At 50.5% G+C, this 18,788-nt stretch overlaps 1 long non-coding RNA gene and 2 other non-coding genes across 3 annotated transcripts; all 3 read right to left on the reverse strand.

Moving 5' to 3' along the window:
- Nucleotides 1–531: 531 nt before the first annotated feature.
- Nucleotides 532–6,488, reverse strand: LOC100856166. Its single transcript, XR_005364183.1, has 5 exons — nucleotides 6,335–6,488; nucleotides 5,779–5,847; nucleotides 2,384–2,517; nucleotides 2,220–2,260; nucleotides 532–947 (listed from the first exon to the last, which is right to left on the reverse strand). It is a non-coding gene; the product is annotated as an uncharacterized LOC100856166 (long non-coding RNA).
- Nucleotides 2,076–2,149, reverse strand: LOC119873483. Its single transcript, XR_005365073.1, has one exon. It is a non-coding gene; the product is annotated as a small nucleolar RNA R38 (small nucleolar RNA).
- LOC119873484 lies at nucleotides 2,631–2,708 on the reverse strand. Its single transcript, XR_005365074.1, has one exon. It is a non-coding gene; the product is annotated as a small nucleolar RNA R38 (small nucleolar RNA).
- Nucleotides 6,489–18,788: the final 12,300 nt, after the last annotated feature.

Here is an 18,788-nt window from a genome sequence, read left to right on the forward strand (position 1 = left end):
GACAGTGACCTTTACTAGTAAAGAAATCCAATCACCTTGATAAGCCGGCATAGCTCAAGTTAGGTGTCTGACCCTCTTATGTCCAGAACATTTTACTGAGAAATGCTGAAGTTGTTGGTGGATGGCGCCCCGTTAAGAGGGGCAGAAAATCAATTTATTGGAGAACTTACAAGATAAAACCTCTGATCCTATCCCATGTTAACTTTAATTATTATTAACAGTATTCTGTGAAACCCGGGGCAGCTTGGTGGCTCAGTTAAGCATCTGACTTTTTAAGACTTTAAGAAGGTGCACACAAGCAGGGGGAATGGGAGTAGATTCCCCACTGAGCGCAGAGCCTGAAGTACCTGACTTGATTCGATTTCAGCTCCTGATCTCAGGATTGTGGCACTGGGCATGGAGTCCGCTTGAGATTCTCCCTCTCCCTTTAAAAATATTCTGGGAAACATTCATTCATACAAGAATGTGTTAGCTGAGTCACAGAATAAAATCCCATTATGAACATCTCAACATGAAATCCATGTTACAAAGTCCATTTTTAAAAATGTTTATTTGTGCTTCAAAACTTAAGCCTGAGTGACAAACATTAACTTCACAGGAAATCCACTCGGAGAAACCTCCTCCTGGGCTGAGCACCTGCTTCCTCGCAGGCTCCCAAACAGAGCACGTACATGTTCATAGCATTCAGTTTACAATCACGGTCTTCTTGCCCACACGCAAGTTACCCCCAGATCAGCTCAACTGTGGCATTCAGGATGGTCTCAAGTAGCCTTTGGCTCCTTTTTGAAGAGAAAGCCCAAAGACTTCTTATTCTCCTTTTGGGGGATTATTTTCTAGGCATTAACAGCAACAGAGGCCGTGCTGCTCCAGCTGGCATCACTCACTGGGGGAGAACGTGTAAGACCAAAGAGAGTCACTTGATGGATCAGTAATGAGGGGACTCCAACCTGAAAGCCAAATGTAAAGAAAAGGCAATGGTAGCAGCGCACATTCTAACAAAACATTAGATCAGGCCCATGCTGTTGAAGGGACCCTCAGGCAGTCTCAATGCAGGGTGGTCTGCTGCCCAGAGGACTTGAAACTGCAGCCCACTCTCAGGAGCTAATGCTCAAAGGGAACGGGGTCTGGCATGAGGCCAGCATAGAACCACCATTAAGCATTAGGGACATTCTTATTCAACCCCTTTCTGGAGGTAAAACTTTTTCAAGTCAAACCTGAAGGTCTCTGAGTCTCACGAAACAGTCAAATCTACTCTGCACAATGATAATGCCGGAAGTCAACTTCCCCACTTGCTAAACACATCCTTTGTTTCACTTACCGGCTGTAAACTGCCAGGGCCAGTTCTCAGGCTCACTAAATCCCACCCCAAATCTGGCTTCCTTGGTGACTGAACAATTATGTGACCTTAAATATAAAAAAGCCCACACACACCTCCCAATTTCAACAGAAAAGAGCAATCTGCCCACTTCAAGCCTGGCATTTAAATGGGAACAAAGCCAGACACCCTCCCAGCCCAGCAGCACGGGGCTACTCTCCTGCTCACATGCTGGCCGACCCAGCCCTCGGCGACCCAACGAGCAGCACCATGCCAGTCATGCTGCCCAGACAGGATCCGAGCCAACCCTAGGAGAGCTCCCTGGGGTTGTAAACAAAGCACCTGGAAACCAAATAGCTCCTGCTGTGCCATGGCAGCCCTTCTTTCCTCATTGTCACGATATGGTGCAGAGATAAGGTCATAGCCCTGCCATAGCTGGCAGACTTCCGACATTCCCGTCTGTCTCAAAGAGCGCATTCATTTCCTTGAAATATGGGACAAACACTCTTTCATTCCACAGTAAGAACATGACCCAGAACTGGGCTCCCTGCCCATTTCTGTCACCTCTTATAACTGTCCCCTCAGGACCATTCATCAAGGGGCCTAGAGCATGACAGGGCAGCCATACCATCGGCTTGCAAGTTGTAGAGGGATGATGTGCTCGACTGGGGCCTTAGCAGGGTAGACCGGATTCCCTCTGGAATCCACTCAATTTAATCCCTGATAAAGCCTGAACTTTTAAGAGCACAGACCTAAACCCTGAAGCCTCAGAATACACGGTTTCCCTTCAGTCGAGATTTTCAGACAGGGATAACTAAACCATCATAGGCTTGTGGGGCTAGAGGGACACGAAGAATGGAAACATAAAGACTATAAGCAACAGGGGAAGGCTTCTTTCACTTACCTCAGGCAAAGTAGTTCAGTTGTCTCACACACTGCAGACATCTGGCAAAAAAAAAACACAAACCCGTGTTAAAATCTCCCTGCCACTCAGCACAATCCTAAACCCAGGGCAGGAGCAGCAAAATAAACATCCCACCCAAGTCTATTTGGAAGGTCTCTACTTACATACAGAAGTCAGTCTCCTCTTTGGGCCCAGGGCAGTAGACCCCCAGTAGACTCCTACTGGCATCTGCAGAAGCAGGTCCTACAGAAGCAGGATCCTTTTCCAGCCTCAGAAACCAAGGCTGAGACTGCTGCATCTGGCAAGGGGAAATTGCAAAAGAAAAATCCATTCAAGATATATACAGACAATTCTCAAGTAGGTCACTTTCAAATCACAAGCCTCTACTTTCTATAAGGCGAACTTGGGAAACTGAGCTTCAGACATCCATAATCCACAGGAAGGCCTTTGCCTTCAGACAGGGATAACTTTACATCATCATGGACTCAGCTCCCACTAACCTGCCAGCCCAAAGGGCTGATGCTTCTAGAACACACACACACAGGGACACCTGGGTGGCTCAGCGGCTGAGCATCTGCCTTTGACCCAGGGTGTGATCCTGGAGTCCTGGGATCGAGTCCCACATCGGGCTCCCTGCATGGAGCCTGCTTCTTCCTCTGCCTATGTCTCTGCCTCTCTATCTGTGTCTCTCATGAATAAATAAAATCTTAAAAAAAAAAAAAAAACCATACACACACAGACTACTTTTTCCTTACAAAATTCTGCTTTATTTGCCTCATGAGAATTCTCAATCTTGCTTCAAAGGTAAAAACTAGTGAGACCTAGTTGCCTAGATGTACCCAGCAACCCAGACCAGACTCATGGACACTGCCTGCCCTTTTAAAGACTGCCTACCTCGGCACAAAATGCCTAACAGTGGAGTACATATGGAGTGTATATGCCAGTTGTCAGTAAAATGTGTGGTTACTCCTGTCAGGGATCCTGTGAAGGCCAGCTGTACAAAAGGAACCTACTGCCAAGAGGCACCATCACACAAGGTCATTTCTCCTTCACTCACCTCTGCATATGAAATGATCCACCGAGCAAGATCAGTTTTTTTTAAGCAGAGGATTATAGATCTGTCTCAAGAGCTACTTAAAAATAGCCAGCAGTGCTATAATCTTGCTATAATAAAAACCTCTGAGCTAAAAGTAGATCAGATCATCTAATTGTTCCTATACAATTGCTCTTGGGATGGCCACACAATCCTTGGGCCTCACTGCGGGGTCATTCTCATCTGTGGTTGGAGGTGTACTTGTAACACTTTGTAGGTGGTTTGGATGTAATAGCCAAGTCCAGAAATAGTAACCCTATTTCACAAAGCAATAAAGCTCTGGTTGTTATCTGGTAACAGGCTAAGACTAGAGCCCAGATCTCTCGTTAGTTTGTTTATTTTTTAGATTTTTTCATGAGAGACACAGAGAGGGGAGGGGGGCAGAGACACAGGCAGAGGGAGAAGCAGGCTCCATGCAGGGAGCCCAATGTGGGACTCGATCCCAGGTCTCAGGATCACGCCCTGAGCCGAGGGCAGATACTAAACCACTGAGCCACCGGGCTGCCCTCTCAAGTTAGTTTAATATAAAGTTTCAATCTCAGCTCTGCTGATATTCTGGATAGATAGTTCTTTGTGGTGGAGGCTCTCTTGTATATTGTAGGATACTTCGCAGCACCCGTTAGATTCCAGTTGAGAATTGGTCAAATCGTCCCCCGACACACACTGGACTATCTTAATTATATCTCAATGAAACTGAAAAAAAAAAAAATAGCACTTCCACAGATTCTGCCATATTTTTACGGTTCTTAAAAAAAAAAAAAGCAAAAACAGGGCAGCCCTGGTGGCCCAGCAGTTTAACGCCATCTTCCGCCCTGGGTGTCATCCTGGAGATCTGGGATTGAGTCCCACGTTGGGCTCCCTGCATGGAGCCTGCTTCTCCCTCTGCCTGGGTCTCTGCCTCTCTCTGTCCCTCATGAATAAATAAGTAAAATCTTAGAAAAACACACACACACAAAAAAAACAAACAGCTGCATAACTCTGTTTACTCAGTACAGTAACAAAGGAGAAAATACCGACCCTACTTCAGATTGTTTTAACAAACACTGGGAGGCTGCTTGGCAAGGAGGCTAGCAGAGTTCCACATCCCTTCCCTTATCTGGGCAGTTAACAATCCTAGGAGGCTCACATCACTGAAATCTCAGTCAGTCACTAAAGGGACACTAATCTATGCATCTCTGCCACGAGAGCTTAAAAAAAAAAAAAAAGGTTCCCAGTTATACATGGAATTTTCTTTTTTAGAGATTTTATTCATTTATTCATGAGAGACAACAGAGAAGGCAGACACATAGGCAGAGGGAGAAGTAGCCTGATGTGGGACCCTAAGGATCACATCCTGACCGGAAGGCAGACGGTCAACCACCCAGGTGACCCTATACAGAATTTTTATCACAAAAATCCTTACACTCAACATCTTAAGACAATGGTTTTCTTTTCTTTTCTTTTTTTTAAGATTTTACTTATTTATAAGAAAGACAAAGAGGCAGAAGGAGAAGCAGACTCCCTGCAGGGAGCCAGATGTGGGACTCCATCCCAGGACCCCAGGATCACACCCTATGCCAAAGGCAGATGCTCAACAGCTGAGCCACCTGGGCGTCCCAAAATGGTTCTCACAGGATTTTTTTTTTCCTTTTCTACAATCAACACCTTTAATCTCTAAGGGAAATGGAACAAAGTATATTCTAAGAGAAATGAGGTCAAGATGTTATTCTCAAGATTGGTTATTTAAGAAGCTGGGGCCTCGGGACGCCTGGGTGGCTCAGTAGTTGCGTGTCTGCCTTTGGCTCAGGGCGTGATCCCGAAATCCAGGGATCGAGTCTCGCATCCTGCTCTCTGCAGGCAGCAAGCTTCTCCTCCCTCTGCCTCTCTGTGAAAAAATGAATACAAACCTTAAAAAAAAAAAAAAAAAAAAAGCTGAGCCTCAACGCATCAAAACTCTTCACAAAAGAGCCCTTTAAGACAAAGATAACTTTAAATCATCCACAAATACTTCCAAACCCCACCGAAGCCCATTTCCTAAGCCTCCCCGCCAACCTCGTGCGCGGCAACCGGTTTGAATCCAAACAGTGACACCTAGCGGCGCCGAGTCACACTGGCAAGGCCCTGCTCGCTTCCAGGACCCGGGTCCGTTTTCTTCTCACCCTAACCGGATGCGTGCGTCCACGTGTTCCTAAGAACCGAACTTAAAATCGGTAAAGTGGGATCCCTGGGTGGCTCAGCGGTTTGGCGCCTGCCTTTGGCCCAGGGCGCGATCCTGGAGTCCCGCGTCGGGCTCCCGGCACGGAGCCTGCTTCTCCCTCTGCCTGTGTCTCTGCCTCTCTATCATTAATTAATTAATTAATTAAATCTTTAAAAAAAAATAAAATTAGTAAAGTAAAGCGTGCGGCGGCCGGGTGTGGCAGGCCTGCCCACCATCTCGACTTTCTCACTTCTGGTCACCACCCGGGCCCTGCCAGCACCCATCCTTACCCATTTCACAGGGCTCCCCATTCGCTACTTTTAAGCTTCAACCTGCAGGTCTGCGACGCAAAGAAAACCCTGTACGGGAAGAGAGAGGGGAAAAAAAATGAACATGGAAGGTAGGGCGCAGAGCATTATGGCTTTCCAAAATCTACAAGCCCCTTTACTACTATCTGTAGGACTGAATACGAACCACTGACCAGGGCCGACCTCGGGGCACTCCAGGACCCTCACGTTAACACTTGATGTGGATTAAGAACTACCACCGGCAGCCTCCCGTGGGCGGGCCCGGGAGACCCGCAGGGCACACACGGGGCTGCACAGGCTGGAGGACCCCCCCCCAGGAGGGGCCCTCTGACTCCAAGGGGGGCCTGAGCTCTCTCCCTTCGATCGTCAACACTCGCGCCGCTCAGAAAGCGTTTTCCGATCCAGCATCTCAACTAACCCAACCACCCTACGAGGAAGACCGGCTTTACCGTCATCATCCCGCCCCCGAGGAAAGGGAGGCCGAGCGAACTAGCGCCGGGCCAAGGACGATCCCGTCTGCCCGCCTCGACAACCTTACCACAGCCAGAGGCTCCAGACTCCCTGTCCCGGTCGGGCCAGCAAGGAGCCGCCATGACTGCCGGCCACGCGGCCTGCCTCGACAAGAAGGCGGGGCTGCGCCTGCGCACAACTCTTCCCAGCGGTCTCGCGAGAGTTATCGCGATGTTGAGAGGGGCCTCATGGGAAGTGTAGTCCAAACAACCTCCGCCGGAGCCGGGGGAGGTGGGGGTGCGGCAGCAGCATCCTCAGCGCGATTCTGGAGCCACGGAGACGGTTGCTTCAGTTACAAGCATTTATCTACTGAGTGCACAGATTTTCCCTGGCGTAGAGTAGGGTGGCGCAGAAGGTTCGAGAGGGGTCTCCCTAGGGGAACGGGTGAGGACACCAGGGCCCGGCCGGACTGCACCTGGGGCGGAAAAGGGGTCATCTGGGTGCTGGGTTGCGCTAGAGAAGAGGCGGCAGGTTCCCGGGGCCGATTGGGCCTAGGGCTCCGCCGCCCTGCGGGTTGGGGTGAAGGCGGGAGGCCCGGGCGGCAGGGGGCGCCGGCGAGCGGGGCTCGGAGCGGCCCAGAGCCCTGGCGGTGGGTGATGCAGCAGAGCCAGAGCCATTCACTAGTCCGAGCCAGAATTTACACCTACTTGGAAATTAGTTCATTTTTTTAAATACTGTTTTTATTTATTTATTTTTAAAGATTTTCTTTATTTATTCATGAGAGATACAGAAAGAGAGAGAGACACACACACAGGGAGAGGGAGAAGCAGGTTCCCTGCAGGGACTCGATCCCGGAACTCGATGTGGGACTCGATGTGGGACTCGATCTCGGGACCCCAGGATCACACCCTGGGCCAAAGGCAGGCGCTAAACCGCTGAGCCACCCGGGCATCCCTTAAAATTTTTATTTATTTATTCATGAGAGACAGAGAGGAAGAGGCAGAGGGAGAAGCAGGCTCCTACGGGGCTGGGAGCCGGATGAGGGACTCGATCTCAGGACCCTGGGACGACGACCCAAAGGCAGATGCTCAACCAGAGCCACCCAGGTGCCCCCAGAAATTAGTTTAAACTTATAAGACAGAAAGGCCTTTTCAGCATTAGCCTCCCCCCGTTGTCATCAACCCGCTAGTGACTATGCAGTGGCATTTAGTCTGGGTTATGTTATTCTGTGTATGGCCATAGGTCGCAGGTGCTTATTATCAAGTTGCCACACTTGTTTATGTTTGCCTCCCTTGATTTGATTGTAAGCTCTTCTAGGCGGGAAGCATCTCTCGCTCGCTTGCTCTTCTAAAGACGTATTTATTTTAGAGAGAGAGTGTGCACAGCAGAAGGAGGGAATCTCAAGCAGGCTCCCCACTGATCACAGAGCCCGCCCCAGGGCTGGGTCGCACGACCCTGAGATCATGACCTGAGGGGAAACCAAAAGTCCAAGGCTTAACGGACTGAGCCACCCAGGCGCTCCATGAGACATCTCTTTTACTTTTTTTTTTTTTTCTTTTTAATTGCCTCCCAGAGTCTGGTTGTTATTCCTCTGCCTCTGCCCACGTACACAACAGATAATCATTGACTCACTTGGCAGTAACATCTGTCTTATGAAACTGGCCCTTGCATTTCTGTCTTGCCCTTGAATACAGTTTTGTAGAATAGGGAAAGGAGGAATGGGCTCTCTCCCTGAAAACTAAGTTCCTTTCATTTTCAGACTCGGAGAGGGAGTTTTGAATGTGGAAGTTCCCCAGAGCTGCTTGGATGGAGGCAAGGGACCCGCTGCAGGCCGAATAACAGCGAGAGTGGATACCGGGTAGCACTTACCATGCGCCGTCCACTCCTGGAGTACTGAACGCACACCAATTTGTTTAATGTGCACCGCTGCCCTCTGAAGGGCTCTATCACTACCCGCATTTCGCAGATGAGGTGAGGTGAGTGAGAGATGAGGTGACTTTCCCAAATTCACACAACTAGTGATTGCTGGGGTCAAGGTTTGAGGCCAGCCTGCAGAGTCCATACTCTCACCACTAAGATGTACTGAACTTCGTATATCTATACATCAGTCTTACTATAGGGCTTTTGGGCATGGGGGAGAGGAGCAAAGAAGGGTTTTGTGTGTTTGCAGGGGTGGTTGGGATGAAATTACTCAGGGGAATGATGGGCACCTGTTCCGTGGTTTTGAGCCACTTTATGGCAAGCAGAGTGAGGAGGAGAGGCTGCAGGGGCTGATGGCTGCAAGACTGGGGGGCTCTGGGCTCTAGCAGGGCTGTCTTGAGTCCCAGACCGGTTGCCAGCTAGTGCGTGTGAGGAGCATGGAGCATTCTTCTGGGCTTGAGAGGAGCCACAATGCCACGGTCTACAGTGGAGCTTTCACACCTGACAGGACACCTAGTAGAAGAGCAGCAGGTTCACCGCAGGTGGCATGTCTCGGGTGGCTGGGCAGGCGCCGAGAGGCCGGAGCAAAACGCAGTGAGATTAAAATCTAATAAAAAGATTTAAATAAAATCTAATAAAAAGATTTTATTTATTTATTTTTTTAAGATGTTATTTATTTATTCATGATAGTCACACAGAGAGAGAGAGAGGCAGAGACACAGGCAGAAGGAGAAGCAGGCTCCATGCACCGGGAGCCCGATGTGGGATTCGATCCCGGGTCTCCAGGATCACGCCCTGGGCCAAAGGCAGGCACCAAACCGCTGTGCCACCCAGGGATCCCAGACATAGGCAGAGGGAGAAGCAGGCTCCATGCACCGGGAGCCCGACGTGGGATTCGATCCCAGGTCTCCAGGATCGCGCCCTGGGCCAAAGGCAGGCGCTAAACCACTGTGCCACCCAGGGATCCCTTTTATTTATTTATTCATGAGAGACACACACACACAGAGAGAGAGAGGCAGAGACACAGGCAGAGAGAGAAGCAGTCTCCATCCAGGGAGCCCAATGTGGGACTCGATCCCAGGACCCCAGGATCACGCCCTGAGCCAAAGACAGATGCTCAACCACTGAGCCACCCAGGTGCCTCAAGATTATTATTTTTTAATTAATTTATTTATTTGAAAAATAGAGCACACAAGCAGGAAGAGTGGCAGGCAGAGGGCACACTGCCTGGGCAGTCCAGAAATAGGGGAGGATGGGGCACCTGGTGGCTCCATTGGTTAAGCATCTGCCTTCAACTTGGGTCATGATCTTAGGGTTCTAGGTTCAAGCCCCATGTCGGGCTCCTCGATCAGCAGGAAGTCTTCTTCTCCCTGTGCCCCTCTGCTCCTGCTCTCTCTCTCTCTGTCAAATAAATAATCTTTAATGGGACACCTGGGTGGCTCAGTGGTTGAGCATCTGCCTTGGATTCAGGTCGTGATCCTGGGGTCCTGGGATCAAGTCCTGTGGGAGCCTACTTCTCCCTCTGCCTGTATCTCTGCCTCTCTCTCTGTGTCTCTCATGAATAAATAAATAAAATATTTTAAAATAAATAAATAATATTAAAAAAATTTTTTTTAATTTATTGTAGTCACACAGAGAGAGAGAGAGAGGCAGAAACATAGGCAGAGGGAGAAGCAGGCCCCATGCACCGGGAGCCCGATGTGGGACTCGATCCCAGGTCTCCAGGATTGCGCCCTGGGCCAAAGGCAGGCGGTAAACCGCTGCGCCACCCAGGGATCCCTAAAATAAATAAATAATCTTTAAAAAAAAATCAGGGCCACCTGGGTGGCTCAGTGGGTTAAACATCTGCCTTTGGCTGAGGTCATGATCCCAGGGTCCTGGGATTGAGCCCCATGTTGGACTTCCTGCTCAGCGGGGAGCCTGCTGCTCCCTCTCCCTCTGATGCTCCCCCTGCTGATCTCTCTGTGTGTCAAATAAATAAAATCTTAAAAAAAAAAGAAAAAAATCAGTGGAAAGACAACAGAGAACGCATCAGATTTCTGAAGGAGCAGGCGGGAGTTCAGAGCTGTGGAGATCAAAGCATCAATGTTGTGATTTCTAATTCTTCTTCTTCTTCTTCTTTTTTTTTTTTTTTTTTTTAAGTAGGCTCCACACCCAACGCAGGGCTTGAACTCAAGACTCTGAGATTAAGAGTCAGTCCTCCCTAAGCCAGCCAGGCGCCCCGAGGTCTGGGACACTTGAGTTTTTATGTGCAGTGGAATTGTTACGTAGCCGTCATCCTAGGCTAGCATGGATCTGTATTCACTGACACGGAGTCCCCCAATCTAGTGGTCAGTGACAGAAGTAGATCCCAGGCTGAGCAAGGCCACAGTCCTCGGTGCGGTCAGGGGGCCTTGGCTCTGAGCACGGAGGTGAAATCTAGTCCATTGGCCTGCTGTGCTCAGGTGGCTAACTCACTGGGTTCCATCCGGATAGGATTTTGGATACGGTACCCGAAAGCCACATTAATAGGAAACCAAGTCTTTGGAATATGGAGGTTAATTTCTTAACCTGGAGAGGAAGCTCTACCATTGTTGATAGGAACAGGAAGGTGGGTAGGAATATCCCAAGCAGTCAGCTGCTTCTGTCGGGCACAGTTGACCGGTGATTCACAGGCGGTTCATCTGTATGGCAGCGCTGCTCATTGCCAGCTCACAGCTGTTCTTCCTCCATCTCACAACAGAACTGGAGCTCGGTGCTTCAGTGGAGGCAAGCTCCTCCCCGGCCCTAAGGGCGAATCTTGAAGAGTCGGCACCAGACCCTTATGATAAATCTATTCCTTCTGCCAGGAATTCAGAAAAGGGTTTGTGATGCAATTAAGCAAAGTTTGGGAAAGTTTTTCTTGTTTTTAAAAACAGCAGCCTCTCTTCTGGCTTTGGGAGGCTCTGAAGACTTGATGCTTGAGGCCCTGGCAGCCATCTTGCATCCATGAGGCTTGCCTCAAAGCCAGAGCCTAAGGTCTGACGATGGCAGAGTGGAAACAAAGGACAAAGAGTCCTCATGGTGAACTGCCAAATTACCAGTCCTAGAGCCCCCTACCTTCAGACCTTTTGTTTCAACTCAAAGACACACATTTTTATATTTTAATATTTCTGAATGCAAGGGGCATCTCACAAGCAATGGCATGTTAGTTTCAGTGAAACACAGGATGATTTTTTAAAAAAAGACATTTATTTTAGGGTTGCCTGGCTGGCTCAGTTGGATGAGCATCTGCCTTTGGCTCGGGTCTTGATCTTGGTCCTGGGATCAAGCCCTGTGTTGGGCTTCCTGCTCAGCAGGGATTCTGCTGCTCCCTCTGCCCTTCCCCACCTGTGCTCACACATGCTCACTCTCTGTCTCTCTGTCTCTGTCTGTCTCTCTCTCAACTAACTAAATAAAATCTTTTTAAAAAAACCCTCAAATGTTTATTTTAGAGAGGGCAGGAGGGGCAGAAGTGGAGGAGAGAGAGAATTGTGAGCTGAGCGCAGACTCCAACACAGGGCCCCATCTCACAACCCTGAGATCATGACCTGAGCCAAAACCAAGAGTCGAATGTTTAACCAACTGTGCCACCCAGGCGCCCCAGAATGTGAGATTTAGAAATCTCCTTCCTGTTTGAGCCACCCTAAGTTGGGTGTTCTGTTAAGAGTCACAATCATCCTAAATGATATGATCAACATGTCCCAAATCCCGCTTCATTATAATTCTCTGAAAGAACGGGTCACAGCAAAATAAAAGGGATGACATGTGCATGTCACCTTTTTGAAAACACAAAAGCTACTGTCTATTAAATGTTTGCTCTGGGCCAGGCTCTGCTCTAAGCACCTTCTTTTTAAAAAACTGATTTATGGAGGACTGACTGTCATACAAAAGGCTATACAGGCTAAATTAACGTCTCAGACTCGATGAGTCTGACTGAGCACATTGCACGTACTGTCCCTTCATTCTCACATCTGCCCTCTTATGATCACCCCTCTTTTGCAATCTTCTAAAGAAGCCAAAGTGCAGAAAGGGGAAAGTAATCAGTGTGAAAGAGCGCTGAGATCTGACCTCAGCCAGTCCAGCCTCAAAGCCTCCAAACCTCACTGCTGTGCTGAGTTTCCAGAAGAACGCACCATGACAGTGTGACACATTTTGCTTCGCTCCAGTGACTTGACTTCCTCCAGCCAGAAAGCCCAGCATAAAAGCACAGGCGGGTTTTTGTTTTTTTTTTTTTCCTCCTGGGATTTCTCAGGACCGTGAAAGAGTGCCACAAAGGGTGTTCAGCAGAAACCTGGGATCCTGGAACACAGCCTTAACCTCCTGGAGGAGGAGAAATGTCACAGGGAGAACCCCTTTCCCTAAAGAGGCAACCTTGGCATCACGGTGGGTTCTTCCCTGCGTTTGCCAAGAGCACATACTTCACTTGCCTGCCCTGCAGAGCTGTTGCCTCTCGTAAAAATTATTGCTTAATAGGTTCTTAAAAAAATAAGTGAATGCGAAGAACATGTAATATCCTGTTGACCTCTTCTGCTCTTTTCGGGACACGTCTCTCCATTCCCAGGAACCCTGCCTTCTCACAAGTGTTGCCCAGCCTTTGCTCATATTGTTTGTTCCCTTTGCTTTGAAATTTCCTTCCCCGCATCCTCTACTCTGCTGAGCAAATTCCAACTCCTGTGTCAATACCTCCTCCGCAAAGTCTCACCTGAGAAGCTGCAACAGTCCCGAGCTCTCTGCTCGGTGTCCTGCCACAGGCTGCTGTGGCACCTGCTCTGAACCCAGGCAGCCTTGGAGCCCAGTCCCAGGCCTGCTGATTCTAGCTGAGTAATCCTGCGTGAACAACTTCCCCTCCATCTCAGCCTCTTTTCTTATCTGGACTTCTAGAACAGTGACGCCAAGCCACCTCTGTGGGTCTGGCGCGAGGGAGCCCTTCATAAACAGAACTCTTGTTATTTGAGCATGCTTCTTAGGCTACTCACCGCCTTATGGTTGTTTGTTTTCACATCTGTCGTTTTCACTAGACTGTAAGCAAGACAAGGATCAGGTTTTCATTCTCGTGGTTCTTTTTTTTTTTTTTTTTAACTCTTTAAGTCATCTTTATTGAGGTATAATTTACATATAACAAAGTGCATCCATTTAAAATAGTCCAGCCAGTGATACACCCATAAAACCACAACCCCAGTCTCAATTTAGAACATCTCCATCCCCCTGGAGGGTACCTACCTGCTATTTCACAGTGTCCATATCCAGCCCTGGCCCCGGGCAACCACTGATCTGCTTTCTGCCACTCCCGATTAGTTATTGCCTGTTCTAGAATCTCCTATAAATGGATTCATACTGTAGGTGCTCTTTAGCATCTGGCTTCTCTCATTGCCCTGTGTTATGGCTCACATAGTAGCTCATTGCCTTTTTATTGCTGAATCGTATTCCATTGTATGAATACACCGCCTCCTTTTTTTTTTTTTTTTTTTTAATCCATTTACCTCTTGATGGCTATTTGCGTTGTTTCCAGTTTGGATCTATTATTGATAATAACACTGCTGTGAACATCTCTGTACAAATCTTTGTGTGGACCTACATGTTCACTCCTCTTGGATTACATCCTAAGAAACTGCCAAACAGGTTTCCCAGCAACGTATGACAGGGTTACAAGTTGCTCCACACCTTCACCAACGTCTATTATGGTCCATCTTTTATCCATTCTGGTGAGTGTGCAGTAGTATCTCATTGTGGTTTTAATTTGCATTTCCTTGATGGCTTAGGATGTTGTGTATCTTTTTATGTGTTTATTGGCCATATGTCTAGTTTCTTGCGAAGTGTCTATTAAAACCCTCCCCCACTTTTCCGTTGGGCTGTCGTCTTCTTATTGAGTTGTAAAAGTTCTTTATATATTTTGGATACAGGCCCTTGTTCGGATTTTTGCTTGGCTAGTATTCTCTTCCAGTCTTTCCAAGAATTTTGATCAAGTCCAATTTATCTGTTTTTTTCTTTTATGGTTAGCACTTTTTGTGTTTCCTCAAAAGGGCTTTTCTTTCTCCATTGGATCATCTTCGTTGTGTCTGTTTTGGAGATGCCATTGATGTGTGTGTATATCTTTAGGAACAGCACACTGTTCTGAGCTCTGATCTTGTCTCCTCACCTGAACAAGACCACTGCAGTCCTCTGGGTTTCCCCTCCCTGTGCTCAGGCAGGGACCTGTGGGAGGTAGATGCTGAGGTGGTCACGGGATCACCATCTTGGATGTTCCTTGTAGTCAAGTGTCTGTTGCTTCTTCAGTTTTGTCCAGTTTTCTGGGCGCTTCATTTCTGCCACCCACAATGCCTGGCATACAGGAGCTCCATACACGCTTGCTGAGTGGGCGAGTCACCGTTGTCAGCACCTCCAAACACTGTCCACTGTAGCCTGTCTTGAATCTGGAAGGGCCCCCCCCGAGGTCAAGAAGTCCATCCCCTTCATTTTACCAGGGTAGTCAGTGGTCCTTCCCATCCTCTGCACCAGCCCACTTAGGTTCAACACTGCCTATTACATGGGGAGACTGAGGTCCAGAGAAGTAAAAGTCGTGGCAGGCAGCGGCTGAGCTTGCACAACTGGCCTCCTCGGCCAGGATCTTTCTGTCGTCCTCATTGGCACATCGGGCGCCGTCCCTTTGATTGCTGTCTGACTCCAACACCTACCACAGGGTGTGTACATCACAGGCTCCCGATACATGCTTCTTAAATAAATGACCAAGGAATAAATTAAATAATTTCTTTCAATGCTTCGTTCACCTGGGTTCTGCAAATTGTCTTAAACCTGTGCGTGCTTGTGCAATCTCGGGGACACAGGGGGCCAGCCCTGGCCCTTCCTATCCAGGTTCGGAGGTCATATAGCCTATCAGTAAATCTTTTTTTGTTTTGTTTTGCTTTAATTTTCTCAGCCACCCTCCAGGCTTAATCCCCACTAGGGGGCATATGTATCCCACAGAGAGGGTCCAGCACCCTTAGGTACCAGTTTATGGCTAAAGTCAGCAGGTCTTGAAGCCACCTCCTTAAAGCCCTGCACCGTCCCCCTGTAAAAACAAACAACAAAGCCTTCCTCCTCTGGCTCCTCCTTCTCTGGCTGGGCTGCTGGCTGCCACCCTCCCTTACCCCCAGGGCTCTGCCCCTGGTTGGAGGAAACAGCAGAGCAACAGCAGCAATGAGTGACAACCTTGATATCTGTCATCCCTGCCAGTGGCCACTGCTTCCTCCCTGAGGAGCATGACAGATCCTGGAAAGGTGGCTCTGGTCACTGCCCTCGGGGCCCAGAGTCTGGTCCAGCCTGGAATGATGAGTTTCTGCAGACTGAGCAGCGGCAGTATCACCAGGGAGGGTTGCCAGCTCTCATGCCCTGTGCCCTGGTGGACAGGTCACACTCCCAGGATGTCCTCGAGGCCCAATACCTTCACAGGCTTTTACATCACCTTGCCGGGGAACACGTCCTGGCTTCACTACTCACTGTGGGTGACCTTGAGCAAGCACTTTCCTTATTGGGTAAATGAGACTGACAACAGTTCCTGCCCCATAAATGAGACAATGCATATAAATAAAGCACTTGGCACAGCGCCTAGCACGTAAGAAGCGTTTGAGACACATTAGCCATTATTAATAATAATATTAGTGTCATTATATTACTGTAAACCTTGGCCATTTCCCTCCTTTTGAGGCTCACAAAGAAGCATTACTTCCCTCTGGCTCAAGGTCTTGGGCTTCTTCCCGACTGAGGTTCTATAAAGGTCCCCGGGCACCCCTGGGACCAGCTCCTGTGCCATGATGCCCACCTCAGATCAAGTACCACGCCTGCCTGGTCTTGGACCAAGGCCTGTGCCCAGGACCATCCTGCCCGCATCTGCACAGCCACACAGTTCGGGATGGGCGGGGTGCTCCCCGTGGTGGCATTTGCACCCTGGGGTGACACAGGGCAGTGGCAGCTGCTGCAGCTGCTCCGTCTGCCTCCCTTTCTCCCCCACCCCCACCCCCGCCACCTCATTAGCTCTCTGGTCATGTTCCCATCTCCAGGAGAGACTGGCAGCAGCCACAGAAGTAGCAGACAACAGCACCTCCCTGCTCCCTCCTGCCGCCCTCGGCCACCCTGCAGCTCAGAACCGCCTTTTCCCTGTCACTCAGGCTCCAGCCAGTAAAGAGATTAGCATTCAGACAGAGGACCATAAAGGCACCAGGGCCATGGCCTCCTGTCTTCTCTAGGAGCTGAGATTCATTTGGGGACGCAGAGCCAGTTGGAGGGAAGATGTCCAGGTCAGGACTCCCACTGGAGGTGGGGACAGGGTTCCAGGCACCCAGAAGCAACCGTGGTGCTCCATCGTCCAGCCTTCCCGGGTGCTGGGTCCTACCAGGTGCCCCTGTGCTGGGCTCTGGTTTGTTCCAGAACTGCCCATCACCCTGCTGTTGTGTATGTGGAAAGACAGGGCAGGAAGGGCCATGGGGTGAGGAGGTAAAGGACTAGCTGTTCTGAACCTACGGTTGTTGCAAAGTGACCAGTTGTTCAGTGGCTGACAGCTCACAAACACTGTCCCCCCACCCTGGGCTCAGATATACTGCGTGCTTACTAAGTGCGCAAAGCACTTTATACCCATTATCTAATTTAACCCTTACAACTCTGAGACAGGTTTACATTCAGTAACCCACCCGAGGCCACAGAACTGGAAAGTGATGGTGGAGTCAAGATTCAAATCCAGAGCTTGGAGCTGGACTCCCCGAGCTTAAATTCTACATTATCTCATGCACTCTGAGGCCAGAGGCGCCCCGGCTCTCTCCGCCCTCTCTCTCTGGTTGCCCTTAATCCCTTCCCTCCTATTATGGTCAAGTCTGCCAAGCCCCCCGGGCTTTCCTTCCTGCCCCCATTCCCAAGCAGCAGCTGTTTTCCAAGGAAATGGGGGGTGGGTGGATTCAGCCTCTTGGGGACACTGGGTCCCCCCCACGACGGGAGATAGTGGGCCGAGGAGGGAGCGCCTGGGCCCTGGCAGCCTTCTGTAGAGGAGCTCTCTGCTGAGGGCGGCAACTTCCTGCAGCAGGAGAGGAGCTGCAAACGTGCCCGTGGTGCAGAGAGAGCCCAGGGGTGGGAGAGTCCCGGGGAATAAGAGGCGAGCGTGGGCTGGGTGTGTGGGGAAGGTGTAAACACAATCTGCTCCCACCGAAGCCAGCCTGCTCCCTGGGGGAGAGGGCCCCTCCCGCCCAGCCCACATGGCACCCCAGCTGCCAGGGCCCGGGCAACCGCCAAGGCCAGCCGACACAGTCCCCCCATCGCCAGCAGCCCTTCCCTTCCCCTTCTCTCCTTCCCTCTGGGACCGAGGCCCAGAGGAGCCACCCTCTCCTGAGCAGGTCCCTAGAACAGTGCAGCGAAGGGGTGTCGCCTCGTGGAGGTGTGTCTGGGCCGTGGGCCAGCCCCTGTCCAGCCAGGTGACCTTGGCCTGACAATTCCTCAGACTAGTGCAAGGAGGCAGGCAACGTGGAAATGGTAGAGAGCAGAGCCGAGGCTGAAGTGACAGGAGCATGGCAAACAGATTAGAGGATGAATACACAGGTGGGCTCGGGGACGCAGATGGGGGCCCCAGGAACGGTGCCCCTGGCCCTCAGCCCGACAGCCCTGTCACCAAGGAAGGCCAACACCTCGCAGGAGAAAGACAGGCTGACAGGAGCTGAGACAGGTGGTCACGAACTCCTGGCCCATGTCGAGTGGGCGGTGGGGCTCTGTCGCCATTCCAGCGCACAGCTCCTTCCCCTGGTTTGACCCTTCCCCTGCCTCCACCCTGCCCTACTTCTAGAGGCTTCCAGGGCAAGATCAGCAGCCCCTCCCCCATGGCTTCAGCGTGGTCCCCTCTGTCTGTGGCATCTCACCCTTTCCTTCCTTCCCTCAGATGTGGAGTCAGGGCGGCAGACAGGCTGCTGTCGAGAGAACTCCCCATCTCCTGCCTCTTGATGGCCTGGGGGGTGTGCAGCTAGGCAGGGACCTCCCTGCCCACCCTGGGGGCTGGATGGTGATGGTGGGGGGACGATGCACGTGCAGGCAGGGGTTTGGTGGGGAGGCGCTTTGCATGATGAATGGCTTCCAGACAGTGGGGAGCAGCTGCCTGCAGGTCTGCGCCTGGATCTCAGGGAGCAGAAGCGGAAATCTGCTTTGATCTCTGCTCTGGGTCGAGCAGGACTGTGAGGGAGAAATGGCAGAGCCGCCGTGGTACTGAGCAGTCAGCAGATTGACAAGAACAAGTGTCAGGCTTCTTCCCTTCCCACATGCGACTGCCCCTTTGGAACACACGCACGCATGCACACAGGCACGCAGACACGCTCAGAGGACAGGTTGAGAGATGCTTCCTTCCAGCCGCAGGCAGACATGTCACAGATCCCAGCTGGCATTTCTTATTGAGAACTGCAGCAGAGTGGCTGGTGACGGGGTGAGCTCTGGGGACCGGGGAGAGGCAAGTGCCCTGGAAACTAGAGCGCCACCATGGCAAACTGATACCACACAGCCTTGGACCACAGGCTTTGGGGCTGCCGGGCCCGTGGAACCCCTGCTCTCACATAGCAGCTGCAAGCTGCAAACTTCCAGGTGATTTCAGAGAGGCCTGTGCCCTGGTGGGTAAGAGTGTGGGC

This window comes from Canis lupus, chromosome 9 (assembly GCF_011100685.1).
Source record: "Canis lupus familiaris isolate Mischka breed German Shepherd chromosome 9, alternate assembly UU_Cfam_GSD_1.0, whole genome shotgun sequence".
NCBI classification, from domain to species: Eukaryota; Metazoa; Chordata; class Mammalia; order Carnivora; family Canidae; genus Canis; species Canis lupus.